Raw genomic sequence first — 16,531 nt, 5'->3', positions numbered from 1 at the left:
AATTAAGCTATTTTTCGGCTTTTCCCTGGATAGAATTTAAACTGTTTTTAAAAAGAGCAGAATAAATAAGCTGTCTTCTGTTACTCCAGGAAGTTCCCTTCAAATTTCTAACAGCCTTTCTATTGAAATGCTGTAGGCCTATTGGAGGGGTTTTTGACTGGAAATTAAAAAAGAGAATGCAAATTCAGGTCCAAGGGAAATTAAGAAGACAATAGTTTCTTGAGTATTATCCACATTTGAAAAGGAAGGAACATTTTAGAGATATGAGAAGAAAAAACAGAGATGGAGACAAAGATAGAAAAAACAAATTCCAGGCGTAAATAACCAGATTAGTTTTGGTAGATAACAATAATCTTTGAGTTTCTCACGACTGTAGAAACTTTTGAGGTTGCCTTACTATTACTGAGAGGAATGTTTATGCTTGTATTTGCAGTGTCAAGGCCAGGTCGACAGTAATTTTTCTGAGAATCCTAGGTACGTATTTCAGTGCATCATCTAGTCAACTAACTTTCAATTTATTCATTGCCTTCCCCTATTCTTTTGCTGTTAGATATGTCAGTAAAATTCAACAATGCCAACTTCGCCTGAATTGACAGGTTAAATAAATTTCACCTACAAGTTGTCAGCTATCTCTAGCATTCACGTTGTTTTTTATAAGTCATCCCATACATATTTTTGAATTTCAATGCTTTCTTAATGTTTTTGCAATTTTTTTTTCTCTTTACCAGAGAGAAAAAGTTAAGGATAAAACCCCAAAATATAATATAACTATATGATATAGTTATATTATATTAACTATATAAATATAAATATAAATATAAGATTTATAAGTATAAATATAAGTAAATATAAAAAACTATATATTATAGTAACTATAAAAATGTCATCTTTGAGGTTAATAAAAAGCATTGATTGTATTAAAGGGGTTTTTTTTGCTTATAGTTTTTATTTTGAAGGTTTTCTTTAAGGTTGGACAGCAATCAAAATATTTTGAAAATATTTATAATATTCAAATAATAAAAATTATAAATTGTTCTAAAGCACATTTCATCTAATATAATTTATGAAGATTATATAATTTTGAAGATTAATAAACCACATTTGCTTTGTTATAGATGATAGATAGATGTTATTGACTTTCCCCCTCCAATATACGCACCTCTATGAAATTCACACAAACAATGACATTAGTTTACTAGAGGTGAACTATAGGATTGAATCATGAGAAATCAGTGGTGTGGTAGTTCAAAGGGAAGAAGAAAATGTTAACAGTAATTTATATTTATTCAAACGTGTATTAGAAGGGGCCTCAAAGCATGATGTGTAGACTGCTAGTGCCAAAAAGGATGTCAAAAAGCAGTAATAGCTGCCCCCCTGACGCCTGCCAAATATCTGCCTCATTGTCTTTCTTTGGAGGCCGTGGGTAGCTGCTGCGCCCATGGCTGCTGAGGAGCAACAGGAGCTCTGGAGCCCGCAGCGACTTTGTGCGGCCTCCAGGTGAGAGGGGAGGGTGGAGCTGGCGCCCTGCCTCCCCCCGTGCTGCCTCATGGCCTGGGGTGAAGCCCTGGGGTGCTGCCTCCCACCTCCTGCCTCGGACATCAGTGCCTGCAGGATACCGGTGCCTGAGGGGTCAGGTTTGAGAATCACTGCTCTCATGCGTGTGCTGTATATTCCTGTATGAATCGGGGTCTCCTGCTCACTGTCACTGCAGGGTACAGAACAGGGAAAAGTCATAGAAATCATGATGGGACGTGGTATACAGTGATACCGTTATCTTTACCAAGCAGTCACAGATACCTTGCTAAAAGCTGATCATGGGTCCTGCTTAAGAACAGGAACTGGGCTGAAAAGTAGCTGCTGCTAAACATCATAGTCTGCCTGGAACAGAATCATTTGAAATACCAGAGTGTTGCCTCAGAAAGATGCTGCAGTGGTTTAATCATGGGAGAGCCATATACGTGGCTACTGCTAGCAGCCGTTGTCCAGAGGGAGAGCTCTAGAAATGAAATGGAAAAAAGGCCAGTGTTTGTTATTGTTTCCAGGTGTATGGGCAGCCTTCAGAGGACAGCAGCCTCAGAAGGATTATCAAGTGGGACAGAAAGAATAAAAAGAAGTAACATTAAAAAAAGACTATTTATGTGTGCTCCGGATTGCTTTTAGGAAGAGTGGTGGAGCAGTGGGTTTGAAGGGAAAAGAAAGGTTAGGTTAGAGAACAGTAAACAGAGTCATGCACAGCAATGGGCTGAGCAGGGGTAAAGAATGGAGAAAAGGAGATGTTGCTAAATCACTAAATCATAAGCGGTGATAATTATGTCTTGAAAATTGGTTTTCTGGGGATTAATTTCACCTGTATCCTCTGTAGAGGATAGGGACCTGTAGAGAAATTTTGCTTACCCTGCTGCTATAACCCACAAATTCCTGACTGCAGCCATCTATCTACAAGGACATATGCATTTTCTTTGATCTTCTTGCCTTTAATTTCTACTTTTACCTATCCTTCGTATCTTACCAAACCCAAAGCTTTTTATGGCATCATCAGTCTGTGTCATATATACGTATTTCCATGGAGAGGCCAAACTCCTAGGATCAGGAGAGGATAAGTAGCTTCAGTACTACCCAGACTAAAGGTATTTCTTTCTGAAGATAACACAGATTCCTCGTCCCTGGGACTTTTGTTTAGGAATGGTAATATATGTTTTTAATTACCTTCTATCTAGGCTTACATGAGAGAAAAGACATACTATTGTGGATCACTCCTGCTAGGAATTTAGAAAATATGTATTACTGAACTTTTAAATGAAATAATTTAAAGGCAAAGCATGTAGATATATATTTAAACAATAAAAGAAAAGGGAATAGAGCAGTAACTGATTTTCCAGGCAAGTTTATCCTCTACAAGACATACCTCAGAGGAGGGTGAATTGATGAAGGCTGTGACCAATGACCTTGCAAAAATTATGAGGTATGGAAAAATCCTATGTCACAATTCTGTATCTATTTTTAAAAGCATGTCTTTTGTAGAGGTTTGGGAATAGAAAGGCTAATTATATTTCATTGTTTTGAAAGGGTTGTTGACCTCCACAAGAATAATAAACATGGAGTGACTGAACAGGATGTGTCACAGGTGAATAATGCTATGCAATATTTGGAACAGTACAGCAGAGCATGGAGGTATTACTGGAACCTGCAGGATATCAAAGAATTCTGCATTCTACAGTATTTCCTGTGGAGGGTGATCTCACATCACTTAAAAGATCCCATTAATTTCTACTGGTCATTACCATATATGAAACAGTGTAAATAAAGCAATATATGAATGTGATGGCCCGGATTCCACCTACTGCTCTGTGATGAAAACAACAATATGAAGTATTGCGTTTCTTGTACCTTAACATAGAAAATCTACCATAAAAGTATGCCATTTTGTAGCATGTGCTGCACCTTTTTGCCATTATGCATTAATCTTTTTTAGTTCCAAGACATGTAGTATATAGATTAGTATAAAAACTGAAGCCAGGCCTGAAACTGTTGGCTTCCATTGCAAGTGATGCATCATGTCTTTAGGCAGCAATAAAGGTGATTTCAGAGCTCTAAAATGAACCTGCTAGCTTTATGTTCACAAAATTTCTTTTCATCTTAACATTCTGAGCAACAGAATGTCATTACAAAAGGTACAATGTTACAACTTTTTAAAAAAGTATCCATGTGTGCAAAGTACATGTTCAGTAATCCCATCTTCTGCTTTGTAGCAACTTCCCAAGTGCTCTGAAAATCTATTCCAAAAAACAGGATCTATAATTTTATTGTATAATATTCTTGTAGAAATAAAATTTTCTTTTGAAATTTGCTGACCTTGATTTTTTAGAAAAAAATGAAATGAAATCAAATGTTAAAATATTTCAACACTCCAAAAAATTTTCAGATTTTACTTTCAAATATTATTCTGTATCTAGAAATTTATGATGAAACCAAAAGTCAGACTGTAAAAAAATTATTTCACTGAACTTTTAAAAATTTAGATATTTAAGATGAAAACTTATTTATGAATTTAAATTTTATCTAAATTCTATTTCCTGAACAGTTTCTCCTAATTCTGGCAGAATTCTGTTCTACCAATAGATACGACTTATTTACCCTTACACTTTTTAATCTGGCCAACTTTTTCACTTGGACTGGTTTGTAGGTGCACTAATTCCATAATTACAAGTTTCAAGTTTGTAAATGTCATTTTTTTAAAGCTGTTTCTCAGCTTGGCATTTTAAACTCTCTGATCTGGGTCTCAGAAGATGTGCAGGCACCTCCATCTTTACTTTCCCAGCATCTCCAGGGCTGCTTTTCAGCTGCTACTCAAACCTACAGTTACATAAATCTAGGTGTTTGACCTTCTGCCTGTCAACATTTGTAGAATCACTTCAGTGCTGAATCTGCTCTACAGCAAAATACCTCCTCAGAGTCATAGGTTAAGCCAAGGCTTAAGAGGGTACAAAATGATTTCTCAAATTACGTGGGAAAAATATTTTTCTGTGATACCGCAATATGATCACGATGCTATGTTTACAGCATTTTTGACACTGATAAGCAGCGGTACTTCATTAAGATAAAAAGAGGAAATCAGGCTACACGTGAAAGAACAACAGAATGTCCATAGAAAGAGTCTATCAGGACACAACTAAGTTAAAGGTAAATGCAAAAGGGTTATTTAGCAAGAGAAGGGAGAACAGTCAGATGGTTTCAGGAGTCGCTCTTTGGCTAACACAGCCATGGATCCCGCCATTAAATAGGCAGATCGGGACAGCTTTAAAAGCATTACATGAGATAGCTTTCTCAAAACAAAGTCAGGTACGTATTTGATGTTGTGCTATCTCAGGTACTAAAATCAAAGTTACCTCACTGGAAGAGACTCACAGCTATGGAAAAGTATTTACTTAGCAGACAAGTAGCTTTTGAAGATGCTACTACCAAGATCTGTTTGTTTCTGCTTCTCTTCTGTGTTGCCATCCATAAAGCTCTTCTGGTACTGGTTCATCTGACTGTTCCTTGATCCGGTCCAACAAGATCAGTTTAAGCAGGTGAAGGTTTGAGATGACTCATTGTATTTTATCTGAAGTAGGACTAGTGAGAAATTCGTTGACAGGATGTCAACTTGTGCCAGAAGGGTACAAATGAACTTCTTGTAACGGTAATGTTTCAGACTTTCCCATTTTATATTTTGGCAGGAACACTTAAATAGGCAGAGGCCAGCCTTAGTCCAGCAACACTGTTTCTGCTGCATGAAATGCTTCAGTCGTTTCCACACGCCACTGCATAGCACTTTAGAGATTGGAAAGCTAGTGTAATCTTGAATCACACAAGAGGTTTCTTGAAATATTTGTCATATAGTTCAGTGATAAATATAGTGCAGAACTTTAATTTTCAGCTAGCTTTGATAGAATAGCCTTCATATATACAATAGGTATTTGTGTGATAATTAATTGTCTATTTGCATTTACATATAGATATACCTTTATATATTGAAAGAATATTTTAAGCATAACTAGGTATACACCCTTATCTGCAAAATTAATATCTATTTATCTAACTACATATGTGGGTTTTAAAAAATTCTTTATGTTATAATAGGAAAAATATCCCTCATAAATTTGTATTTAGTCTGAGACCATCTTAAACCTACTGCTATTATGACTAGGATCATCAACTCCCTGCATAATTTCTCCTTTTCTATTGTCTCCTTCTGAACCTTAATTCACTTAACTATACATTTATTTCAAGAAGAATCAGGATCTTGTAGATGCCCCATCATCTACAGTAACCGAAGATGCTTTATAGTTCAGCGGGGAACATTACAGACGTGTGCACGTGCACACACGCACGCTATGAGAACATGAGAGCTTTTGTTGTATGTGAAGCAACGGGCACAGCAGCACAGTAAAGCACCCTTACTTCTGCAGTTTGAATTCCTTCAGCGGTTTGTTGGCACAATTTATGACAGTTATTTATATTCATTGCAAGCCTGGGGGAAGAGCAAAGCTTGAAAGGGGGCTAGTTGGTAAGAGTTTTCAGTCCTGGGAAAATGTAAGTAAAATGGAAAATATTACTTTATTGTAATTTTTTTTGCCAGTGGAACAATAATTACCTTTAATCATTATTCCTCTTACATTGAAAATAAGTTACATAACATTTGAAAAGAACTTACAAAGATTAAAAAGATGATATATTCATTTTTTTTCTGTTTTGACTATATTTAGGTGCAAAAATAACAAATTTTATGGAGCAAGAAAATTATTATTTTAGGAGAAATGTATTGCAATATTAACAAAGTCAAAATCAGAAATAAAGGTAAAAGCAAGGCATGCTTGTGGAAGTTCCAAGCCACAGAAAATGCAACATAATTGGTGATGAAATATTTCCAGTAGGGAAAAAATATGAAGACTAAAAGGTTTCCATAGCAATGGACTATTACTTTCTCTTAAAGCAAAAAAGGTCTCTGGAATGAGAACACTCTCTAGGAAAAATGAATGCGAATATATTATAAAGGTTTGATACTGTACATTTATTATTTCATTTTATAAGACTTCAGAGCTACTAATGACCTGGAAGATGAGGCTCTAAGGTATAGTGACTTGGCACATACAGGAAATACAACAGCATCAGTAGTAAAATAAGACACATTAACAAAGGTGAGTGAAGAGTGAAATATCACGATGGACACAAGCTTTATTAATGAAACACAGAAGCTGTTATTTTGCTTTATTGCATTCTTCTGCCAACTGCAAGAATGGAGATAAAATTCAGATCTACCTCTGCACATCCCATATTTCAAAGTTAGCTGAAGGTCTACACGGTTCTTGATGAAATAGATTCCAAATGTTGTGTTTTAAATAACATTATTGTATAACTGGTATGTTCTGAACTATTATGATGGTGTTGAGTAACCAGATCACAAAGTTACATCTTACTCATTTGGTCTACTTTTATTCCTTCCCCATGCCTTTCACAGCCAATACAGTAGGAACAGTATGGAAATTGTTTCTGTTCCTAACTTTTCCAGCTGTAAAACAAAATAATTGCTCACTGTTCGGTAGCACAATGGATCCTGAAATAAAATTTCTCTATATATAAATGTAGAATATTATTATTAATTATTATTCTTAAAAAGGACATATTTTCCCATTTTGGTTAAACAGAAAAACACTTGAGTTTTGTGTTCTGATTTTGGTAGGAATTTTTCTCCACTGAAATGTTTCTTTCCAGCATTAATTGTTTTTAAAACATGTTAGGTAAACTTGCTGGACCAGGACTACCACTATATACAATTTTAAAGAGGCACATCACCTTGAAAGAGGAAGGCTGTGGAATCAAATTCTGTTCCTATGCCCATCACTCATATATTTGCCATTCTGAGAGAATAATTACTTTCTGCAAGACAATACCTGCAGTTCATTCAAATTTTGATTCCATTTAATTTCATTCTTTAGCCTGTGAATCTTACAGGTTCATATAATGAATTTGTCGCATGTGGCAAGTTGAGAGAACTGGTCTCACTAAAGCTAATGGGAGATAAGCCTTTAATCTTCATACAAGACTGTGACCCAGAAATTCATCTCAGCTAAAACATAAATATTATAACACAGATCTCTGTTGTGGTTAATACTGAATTTATATTGTACTAAGGCGATAGGTTGAGTATTTTTCTTGCCTTCCTATTATCTCGGTTTAGTTCAGTTCTCAGCATTTTTGAAACCTCTTTTAAAATAAATATTGTTGCCACTGTGTACTGCATTCTCATAGTCTGGAATCTTTGACTTGCTTGTGGTACTTTAAGAAAAATGTTTACCTTACGTCCTGGGTCTCTAGGGCCTATTATTTTAGTGACATCTCATGAGGAAAAGAAAGAAAAGAAAAAGGAAAAAGTTATTTTTATATTTTCTCTCTCTTATAATCTATAATAGTTAGCAGTCACACAAAGAAAACCTTAATCCCTGGAGGTCAAGTCTGAAAAACTATTGTGCAATATTTCAATCAGCTAGGAGATACAATTTGGTGAGTCAAGGAATATTCTGCATATTGCTAAAGTATCAAGAACAGCTCTCACTTTCTTTATATGAATGCACTTGTATATTTGCAAAGCAATTCACTAATGCAGTAATACATTTCTCAGTGTAAATAAGATTTAGTAAAACAAACATAAACTTACTCCCTTTGGTAACAACATCAAAACTGGTTTTTTTTGTAAATTAAAATCAGTAGAGAAGAGAGTCTGATAAGAGAGATCTGATCAAAGCTGATACCTGTTTAGGTCTCTAAGAACTCAAAATCACTGATTTTTTTTTTTAATATAACATAACCAATTTCAAATTAAATGGAGAAATATCTATCTGGAAAGAGGTACATAACAGACAAAATTATATGTGTATGATCTAGTTCTTTTGTGACGCAGACCTCATACACAAGTTAACTCCAGAGGTAAACCATGGTTTCACAGGGAATCAGACCAGGTTTACACTGAAGTTGCAAAGAGTGGAAATACCTTCTTAGAATTCTAAAGCAAATTTTAATAAGCAAATTTTAATAAGTTCTATAATTCTACTGAAATGAATGGGTTTGGATGAACCAAAGATCAAAGAACATTTGTGCCAGAGATCGTATGAGGTCTGTCTGAACCAAGAATGGGGATACATTTTACTCAAGGGGTACCTATTTGAGTATTTGACTCACTTTGTCCTTCCAATTTTTGATTTAAGTTACTATATGTATGTTTTCCTTTCCTTTCTTGCTTTTAGCATTCAACAAAGCTGGACTGAGGAGTGAATTTTGTGCTCCACAGAATGCAGAGAATAGCTTTTGCATCTGGTTGCACCTATTGTTTTCTGATAGTCTGGCTGTTTGGGACCATGAAAATCTCTGAGTGCTCAATTCTGGTAATATTAATCGGCCACTATTACTGCTGTTCTGATTCCTATCATTTCCTATGGACTCCAAGAATGGTTTTCCTGTCTAATTTGTTGTTAACTCAATAGGTCACTCTAAGCAGGTGGGAACTGCTTCTCATACAAGCATGATGCCTCTTAGCCAAGTGTTGTAAAAGATTGTATTCCAGTCTTCTGGAATGTCAAAAAAGTTCTACTGAAGATTGATAATTTCATAATAGCCTGAAAATTGCCACCTGGGCTGTTCTGCATTTCCATGGAAGTATTTACTCTCAGTGACTGGACATGGCTCTAAAAATTCCTTTCTAATTATGATCCATATTTTCTTTTCCTGTGCTCATTTTGTTCCAGAGTATCTATTCTGGTACTACTTATAGTGTCTGGTCTTTCTGCTTCAGCCAAACTTTTTAACATAACGGCCAAAATGTAGACATATGTTTGCAACCTAGTGCACTAACATGAGATAAACAACAATATTTTGGGGCAAATATTTGGGGCCAATATTGCTTTGTAATTGCTACTAAATTTGATCTGGACCTATAATGTTACGATCAGTTGGGGTATTTTGCCTCATCAATGCAATATCTATTTTGAGGTCTCAGTTTTGTAACAGGTTTTCATTCTCTGATTTCTAATGTATTCAAACAACTACAAAACTATGTAAAAAGAGTATGATTCTTGGCCAGGCTTTTGTGAAGGCTTCTGTTTCTACTTGTTAATTACTATAGGCAGCCTTCTTAGTGAACATGGAGAAATAAAACTTATAGGAAAGATTTATGTCCTCCTGAAGTATCTTGAAAAAGAGTAAGATGTCTGATTTCCTAAAGAAAAAAAAAAAAAGCATATTTCTCTTAATTTATTTTAAAAGGCATTTATAGTGGCTCTTAGCTGCAGAGAACCAGATTTCAGATGTACAACAATGAATAGCAACCATCACACCTGCAATGTAAAAGAAGACATGGTTAAGGGCTTTTTGATGGTTCACTAATTTTAACTTTTTTGGACACTTTGTCTGTGATATTACCTGTCATTTTCTATGCTTTCCTTATTGTATAACTGTCCTGGTTCCAGCTGGGATAGAGTTAAATTTCTTCGTAGTAGCTAGTATTAGACTGTTTTGGATTTTTGCTGGAAACAGTGGTAATAATGTGGAGATGTTTTAGTTGTTGCTGAGTAGCGCTTACACTGGTCAGGGACTTCTTCAGCTCCCCGTGCTCTGCCGGGGGCACAAGGAGCTGGGAGGGGGCACAGCCGGGACAGCTGACCCCAACTGACCCACGGGATATCCCACACCATATGGTGTCAGGCTCAGTACATAAAGCTGGGGGAAGAAGGAAGGGGGGGATGTTTGGCGTGGTGGCATTTCCCTTCCCAAGTAACCTCTATGCGTGATGGAGCCCTGCTCTCCTGGGGAGGGCTGAGCACCCGCCTGCCCGTGGGAAGGGGTGAATGAATTCCTTGCTTTGCTTTGCTTCCGCGTGCAGCTTTTGCTTTCCCTGTTAAACTGTCTTTATCTCAAACCATAAGTTTCCTCACTTTTACTCTTCCGATTCTCTCCCCCGTCCCACCGAGAGGGAGCAAGTGAGCGGCTGCGCGGTGCTGGGTTGCTGGCTGGGGCTAAACCAAGACAATAACTCAAGAGAGCACTAGTCTCAAAAATTACTTATCCACAGCTTCCACAGGCATTACTTCTATTTATTTGTAAAACAAGAAAAAAGATGATGTTCAAGACTGCCTTCAAATCAGACTTCTTGAATGCATTTAATTTACACAGTAAAGATATTTATAAACATTTTTGGAGGCATATTCCTACCTGGAGTCCTGAGGAAGTTTTGCAGACTGGAGACCTATACATTTAAACTTAACAAATATATTACTGAGTAAGTGAGGATAAATAAATACATTATTATGCAGTTTAGAAAAGTTAAAAATCCTTTAAACTCCTACATGCATATTCACCATGAAATATATTTTTAAAGAGAATTTAAGTACAGCATACACATTATGAAGTGTATAGCAGATGACATGTCATAAATCAGCAATTGCCATTTAAGAATAAGAAGTTTTATGAACTCACAAACTAGATGTACATTATCCTTGTGTGTATTCCCTTTTTCTGCAATACGTTCTTAAAGATGATAATGTATGAAAATTTTCAGATGGCTTGCTAAACAATTCTATATTCTTCAGCAACCATAGCTATTTATATTAATTATTTAATGCCATGTTCTCAATGCATAAAAAAGAAAACATTAAAATAACATCCAAAGGTAAATTTTTAGCAGTCCATAGGAATATTTGTATCCAACTATTAAAGTCAATATTCATCTCAGTAGAGACCAGAATAACATTCTTTAAAAGCCATATAAAAAGGATTTCTTTTAAATCACTGAAACACAGAAAATTGGGCATTAAAGCTGAAATGTCATTCTTCAGTGAGCCTGCTGTACTTAGGTTTTGCACTTGACATATAGGAATGAGTTTCCATTCACTTGAATTAGACAAGGCAAATACTACAAACCATTGGAATACTGACACCATTAAAAGAAAAAAAAACCCAACAAAAACAACAAGCAGCATGATTATGCTTTGACTGCATTTCTTCTTTCCCTCCTGTGTTCATGTTGCATGCCTAGTGTAACTGAGAAGCAAGATGTGGTAGACTCAGTAGAGGAAGTTTAAGATGGGACTCCTCCATGACACCTTCACCCTGATCCTTTGTGGAAATTTCTGCCTCTTTAAGCAAAAGTGACAAGTCAGAGAACAGATCTGTTTTTCAGTAGCCAGACTTTACAGACTAGTGTCTCCGGGCAAATCCTGGTGAAAGCAGTTGCTGTAATACAGCTGTACAAAGTCTGGGGCAGTGAATACTGGAACACAGGGCGAATGTCCAGGCAATATGTAGATAACCATCCAGAGGAGAAACAGGGCAGACAGCAGAGCAGTAGCATCATAAAGCACCAGACCTAGGTCTCAAAAATTCTTTGAAGTCCCTGAGTTTTAGCATATGAAAAGCCACACATTTTAAGCTATGTAAGAAAAAAAACCATTTTTGGTAGAAAGACAATATGCTAAATTATACATATTTGTACTGTGGTGGACTCATGAAGACACAGGAAGAACAATAATATCAGTGCGGTTAGTCATATTGTGGCAATAAAACTTACATATAGGCAACTGCAGAGTGGAAAAAAGATGAGAAAAAATGCATCCTCTGTCTAGGCAGTACTATCTGATATCTTTGAGATATGTTTGACTGGCATTAACCTTTACAGTAATAATTGAGGCTTTTGGTTCTTTTTACTATTATTTAGTAATGTAAAAATAACCTATTAATTTAAAAATAGAAATATATTGTGTATTTATAAAAAGTTGGTAGACACCCCTGAAGTTCAGTCTTCCCTCTCCTATCACTTATCAGGGATTCTGTGGCTAGTGTAAGACACCAGAAAATGCTTCTATCACACCAATGTACTACATTAACAGTGTTCAAAGAAACCTCTGCAGGTTTCTAAAGGATCACTCCTATTCTCCCTGGCTTTTCTGTAGTCTTGAGGCCTGTGCAAGAAATTGAACATTGTTAAGTGGTCTAATACATTTATTTTAAAGATGACACAGGTAGGGACTAGAGTGCTTTGATATTTGTCAGCTATCCTGAAGTCTCTCTTGACACAAGCCACAAGTTAAGGCAGAAAGAAAAGACAAAATATATTTGCATAATTTAAATTTAAATACCCCATTTACTGTTTTGAAAAATGCCAGAAAAGTAATCTACTACTTTGATATGCACACTTTACCTTTGATATGAACAGTTCTCATATTAAATTCCTGAAGCAGAAGGCTCTATTATAGCAATTTAGAATATGTTCCTTTCATTCTGTCAAACCAGATTAAAGAGGACTAGCATGAGAGATGCCTACATTTACAATCGATCAGATAATGGTTCTGCTGCTTGAAAGTACACTTCCTCTATAATGGAAAACTTTTGCTCACTTCTTTTTTTTTTTTCTTAGGAAAACTAACAGGGTGGATTTTTTCCTTCTCTGTCTTTCCCAAATTTCATAAGTACATCTCAAATATTGGAGACATGCTCAAATATTTTCTCAAAGTTTGGGACAGCAAAGGTGGGACAAGAAAGATTAAGACATGAATGTCTTTACCTGCTTAAAGCCCCTCTGAAAATCTTCAGCCAGAATTATCTTGTTAACCTTTTATTTTTTACACAGCGCAGTAATAGGAGCAACAATATCATTGAAATATTCCACAAAGCTGCTGCAATATCCTGAAAGTCCTGTGAAAGGCTGAGTTTAGGCGTTTGGGTCAATCTATAATGGATTTCACATTTAAGGGGTTGGAATACATTTCTTCCTTTATCTCCCAAGTTATTTTTTAATGACCTTAGACTGATTTTTCCCTTTGAATAGCATGAACTCTGCATGTAGGTTTCCCCAGATAATCCCACACTTTCTTTGGTTTGTTTCCAATTTCAGAAGATGGTGATGTCGTCAATGTGAGCTTGTCAGGACTGTGTAATCCAGCCAGCGTTTGGCTGACCTGCCTCAATATACAGCTGAAGGACCAGTCAGCCTTTTAACATAATCTTGTCTCACATCAGTGATGAGAACAGGTTTTATTTTTCCTCTATAGCAAGAGGGCTTTCCAGTTAAATCCGGTGTGCTGGCATTCTTTTCTCTGTGCAATCTGGTGGGCCATCCGAAAAAGAAATGCATCAGTCACAGTGACATGTTGACTCTCCGGTGATTTACATGCAGCCTTATCTTACTATTTCCTCACAGTACTCTCAGATACAGTTCTGCATCTGAATTTTATCTGAGAATTCAGTTATAAAGATTTAACTATAAACCCCTACTCTGACATGTTCCCTATTTATGTAATCTGCTTCACAAATGACTACAAAACCTCCATGTTTTACTCTGTACCACTCTTTGGAGATGATGCCAAATATCGCAAAATCAGTTAGAACTGTTTCTTCAAACTTTACTTTTTTACCTTGTACTCCGTTTGGATTCCCTTATCCCTTCTGCATCTGAAGTTAACCACCGCCTCCCAGCTGTGATAGGATTTTAACCTACTGACATACACACTTGTTGGTGTGACCTTGCTCCAAAAGGGTTTTTTATTTACTTTATTAGTAATGTCAGTAACCTTTTCCACCACTTGAGAAGGCTTTTCCCAACAATTCTGCATCTGTTCATATTTAACAAGAAAGAAAAGAATGGATTTCAAGCCCTAAGTAAATGTTTAGATAAGTTTTGATTATAACTTTGGAATTCCTTGATGAGATACTGCTCTACAAATTCTTCACATAACGTAAATTTTTACTGACTCACTGAGTATATACAACGACTGATTCAGCCTCTTGTTCAGTGCTACGCTCCCCAAAATCTCTAATAACATCCAAAACCTTCCAATTTTTCATTTAGATAGGTGATTAAGTCAGATTGAATGCCAGGTTATCTAGGGAGGGTAAGTACAGCAAAATTGTAACTTAATTACTTGCTGCTTCAGCGTATTAGTACCCTGCACTTAGGTCTCCCTTCAAATCTCTCAGCCTAACTGTTCGCTTTACCACATTTAGTTCCACAAATCCTTAAAAACTGGAGTAAAAACATTTTTCCCTGACAGTATGTTTGTCCACCTTTGGTAGTCAGTAAAATATAACTCCTGCCAGTGTTTCAACCTCTGCATTAGGGAAAGGACTGCGCCCGCAGAGAAAATAATGTCACATAACAACTACCACAGTTTTTCCCCGTTTGTGGTGATCAATAGAACAAACCAGTTATAACCATCAAGTCTCCAGGGAACGGCTCCTAAAAGGGGGTAAAGGCAGATTCAAGCAAATCTCTTCTTCTAACATGTCAGACATAAACTTCTGATAGTATGCAATAATTTTTCTTTTCTCTGTGTGCGTCATACCAATATTTGAGCATTTCATAAGCTTTATCTGAGCTATTCACAATACCTGGTACAAACTGTTGATGCATTACAGGTATGTTTTTCCTACATGAATGCCTCTGCACCAGAACCAGCTTCTAGGAAGGGTATCTCCATATTTCCCCTTAACATTTTGGGCTTAGATTCATAGCTTGGCAAGTGAGAAAGCTTTTCCAGGTTCTGGGACAAATTCTACAGGAATTTTGTCTATACAGGTGTTAGGTTCACCCAGTCCTGCTGGCTCCTTGTCTTATGTATATCATACTATGCTTAGTATGCCTCAGGAGTTTTTTTAGTTTTCTGTAACATAAGCCTCTTTTTCCTCCCATACATATTTGTCCCCCTGAAGTCTAAAGGCACACAGTGGGTACTTCTTCCACTGAAAATTATTGAATGAACTAATTAAGACAGATTTTTTAAAAAGTCACTACAAAGGTATCATCTATCACCTTGGAAAATCACCCTGTCCTTATAACTTGCCATGCACATGCATCTTTCTCCTTTGATCTCACATCCCAAAGCTATGCGTTGGAGTTATGCATCTTCCAGTCACTGAAGAGAGAGACACAAGGAAGTTTTAGTCTAGGACATTTAAACACAACCAGAATGGATGATACTCATTGTGAAGTACATCTGTGTTGTTTTGTAATGGTCTGACATCATACAGCATTTACCACCTTCACAAAATAAGAGCATTCCTGATTTGAAAGTTTGAATTCTTACAGTTGAAGGGCTTAATAATCCAGCTGTAGTAACTGGGTGAGTGTAACAGGTGTTGTGGATCAAATGCACGGAGGACAATACTGGGATTGCACTAGCACTACAAATAACGGATGTCTGTTGAGAAAAAAAAAAAAAGAAAATACCTTTTGAAACAATGCAATGCATTAAATGCAGTTAAAATGTATTTTTATACGACCAACAGAAAGCACCAGCTGCCTGAGATACCAAAACCACATTTGATTTTCTGGTTCATTTTGTGCCTGTATTGCAATGTGTGTCAGAGTATGCAAATTCTCAGAAAAGGAACAACGTCTTTGTGTTAAGATGCAGGACTATGCATATTAATTGAACACAATAAATATTTGCAGTCATAAGAAAAGAACACTTGTTGTTACAGCAGTTGTTGTGTGAGATAGTACCCAAGGGCATTAGTGGCTAGGATAAAGGCACAGGTGCATACAACTTCATGGTTTGTGCATATAATAGATTTGCTGGTGGGTTCTGGGGAGGAAAAGTGCTCTGTTACAGTATGGAAAAGTGGATAGCTCAGAAGGCCAAGGGGTATTTGTACTATGCTCTGACCTATTTCTTTATATGTTCATCAAAATATATGAAACTGAAAAATTCCGAGTTTGTAATAATGTTGTTTTTTATTTTTTGTGATAGCTCTTGGTTCTGACAGCCAAATTCAGTATAACAGCTTCATACTGCATTTCTTTACCATCTAAAATATTAATACAAGATTGACTAAATATCTCTTCTAAGGTCTATATGGCCCAGAGGTTATTAAGAAATCCTGATTTTGTCTTCAGGGGGTTCAGTCTACTTTCCATACCTGCAGATAGCTTTTGTGCTCTCGGCTTTTGAAGGATGGATCTTTTTCAAAGCAAAGGCAGAGGAATGCTAATAAATCACATCTTTATGAA

Source organism: Phalacrocorax aristotelis, chromosome 9 (assembly GCF_949628215.1).
Source record: "Phalacrocorax aristotelis chromosome 9, bGulAri2.1, whole genome shotgun sequence".
NCBI classification, from domain to species: domain Eukaryota; kingdom Metazoa; phylum Chordata; class Aves; order Suliformes; family Phalacrocoracidae; genus Phalacrocorax; species Phalacrocorax aristotelis.
Note: the sequence above shows the minus strand (reverse complement) of the source record.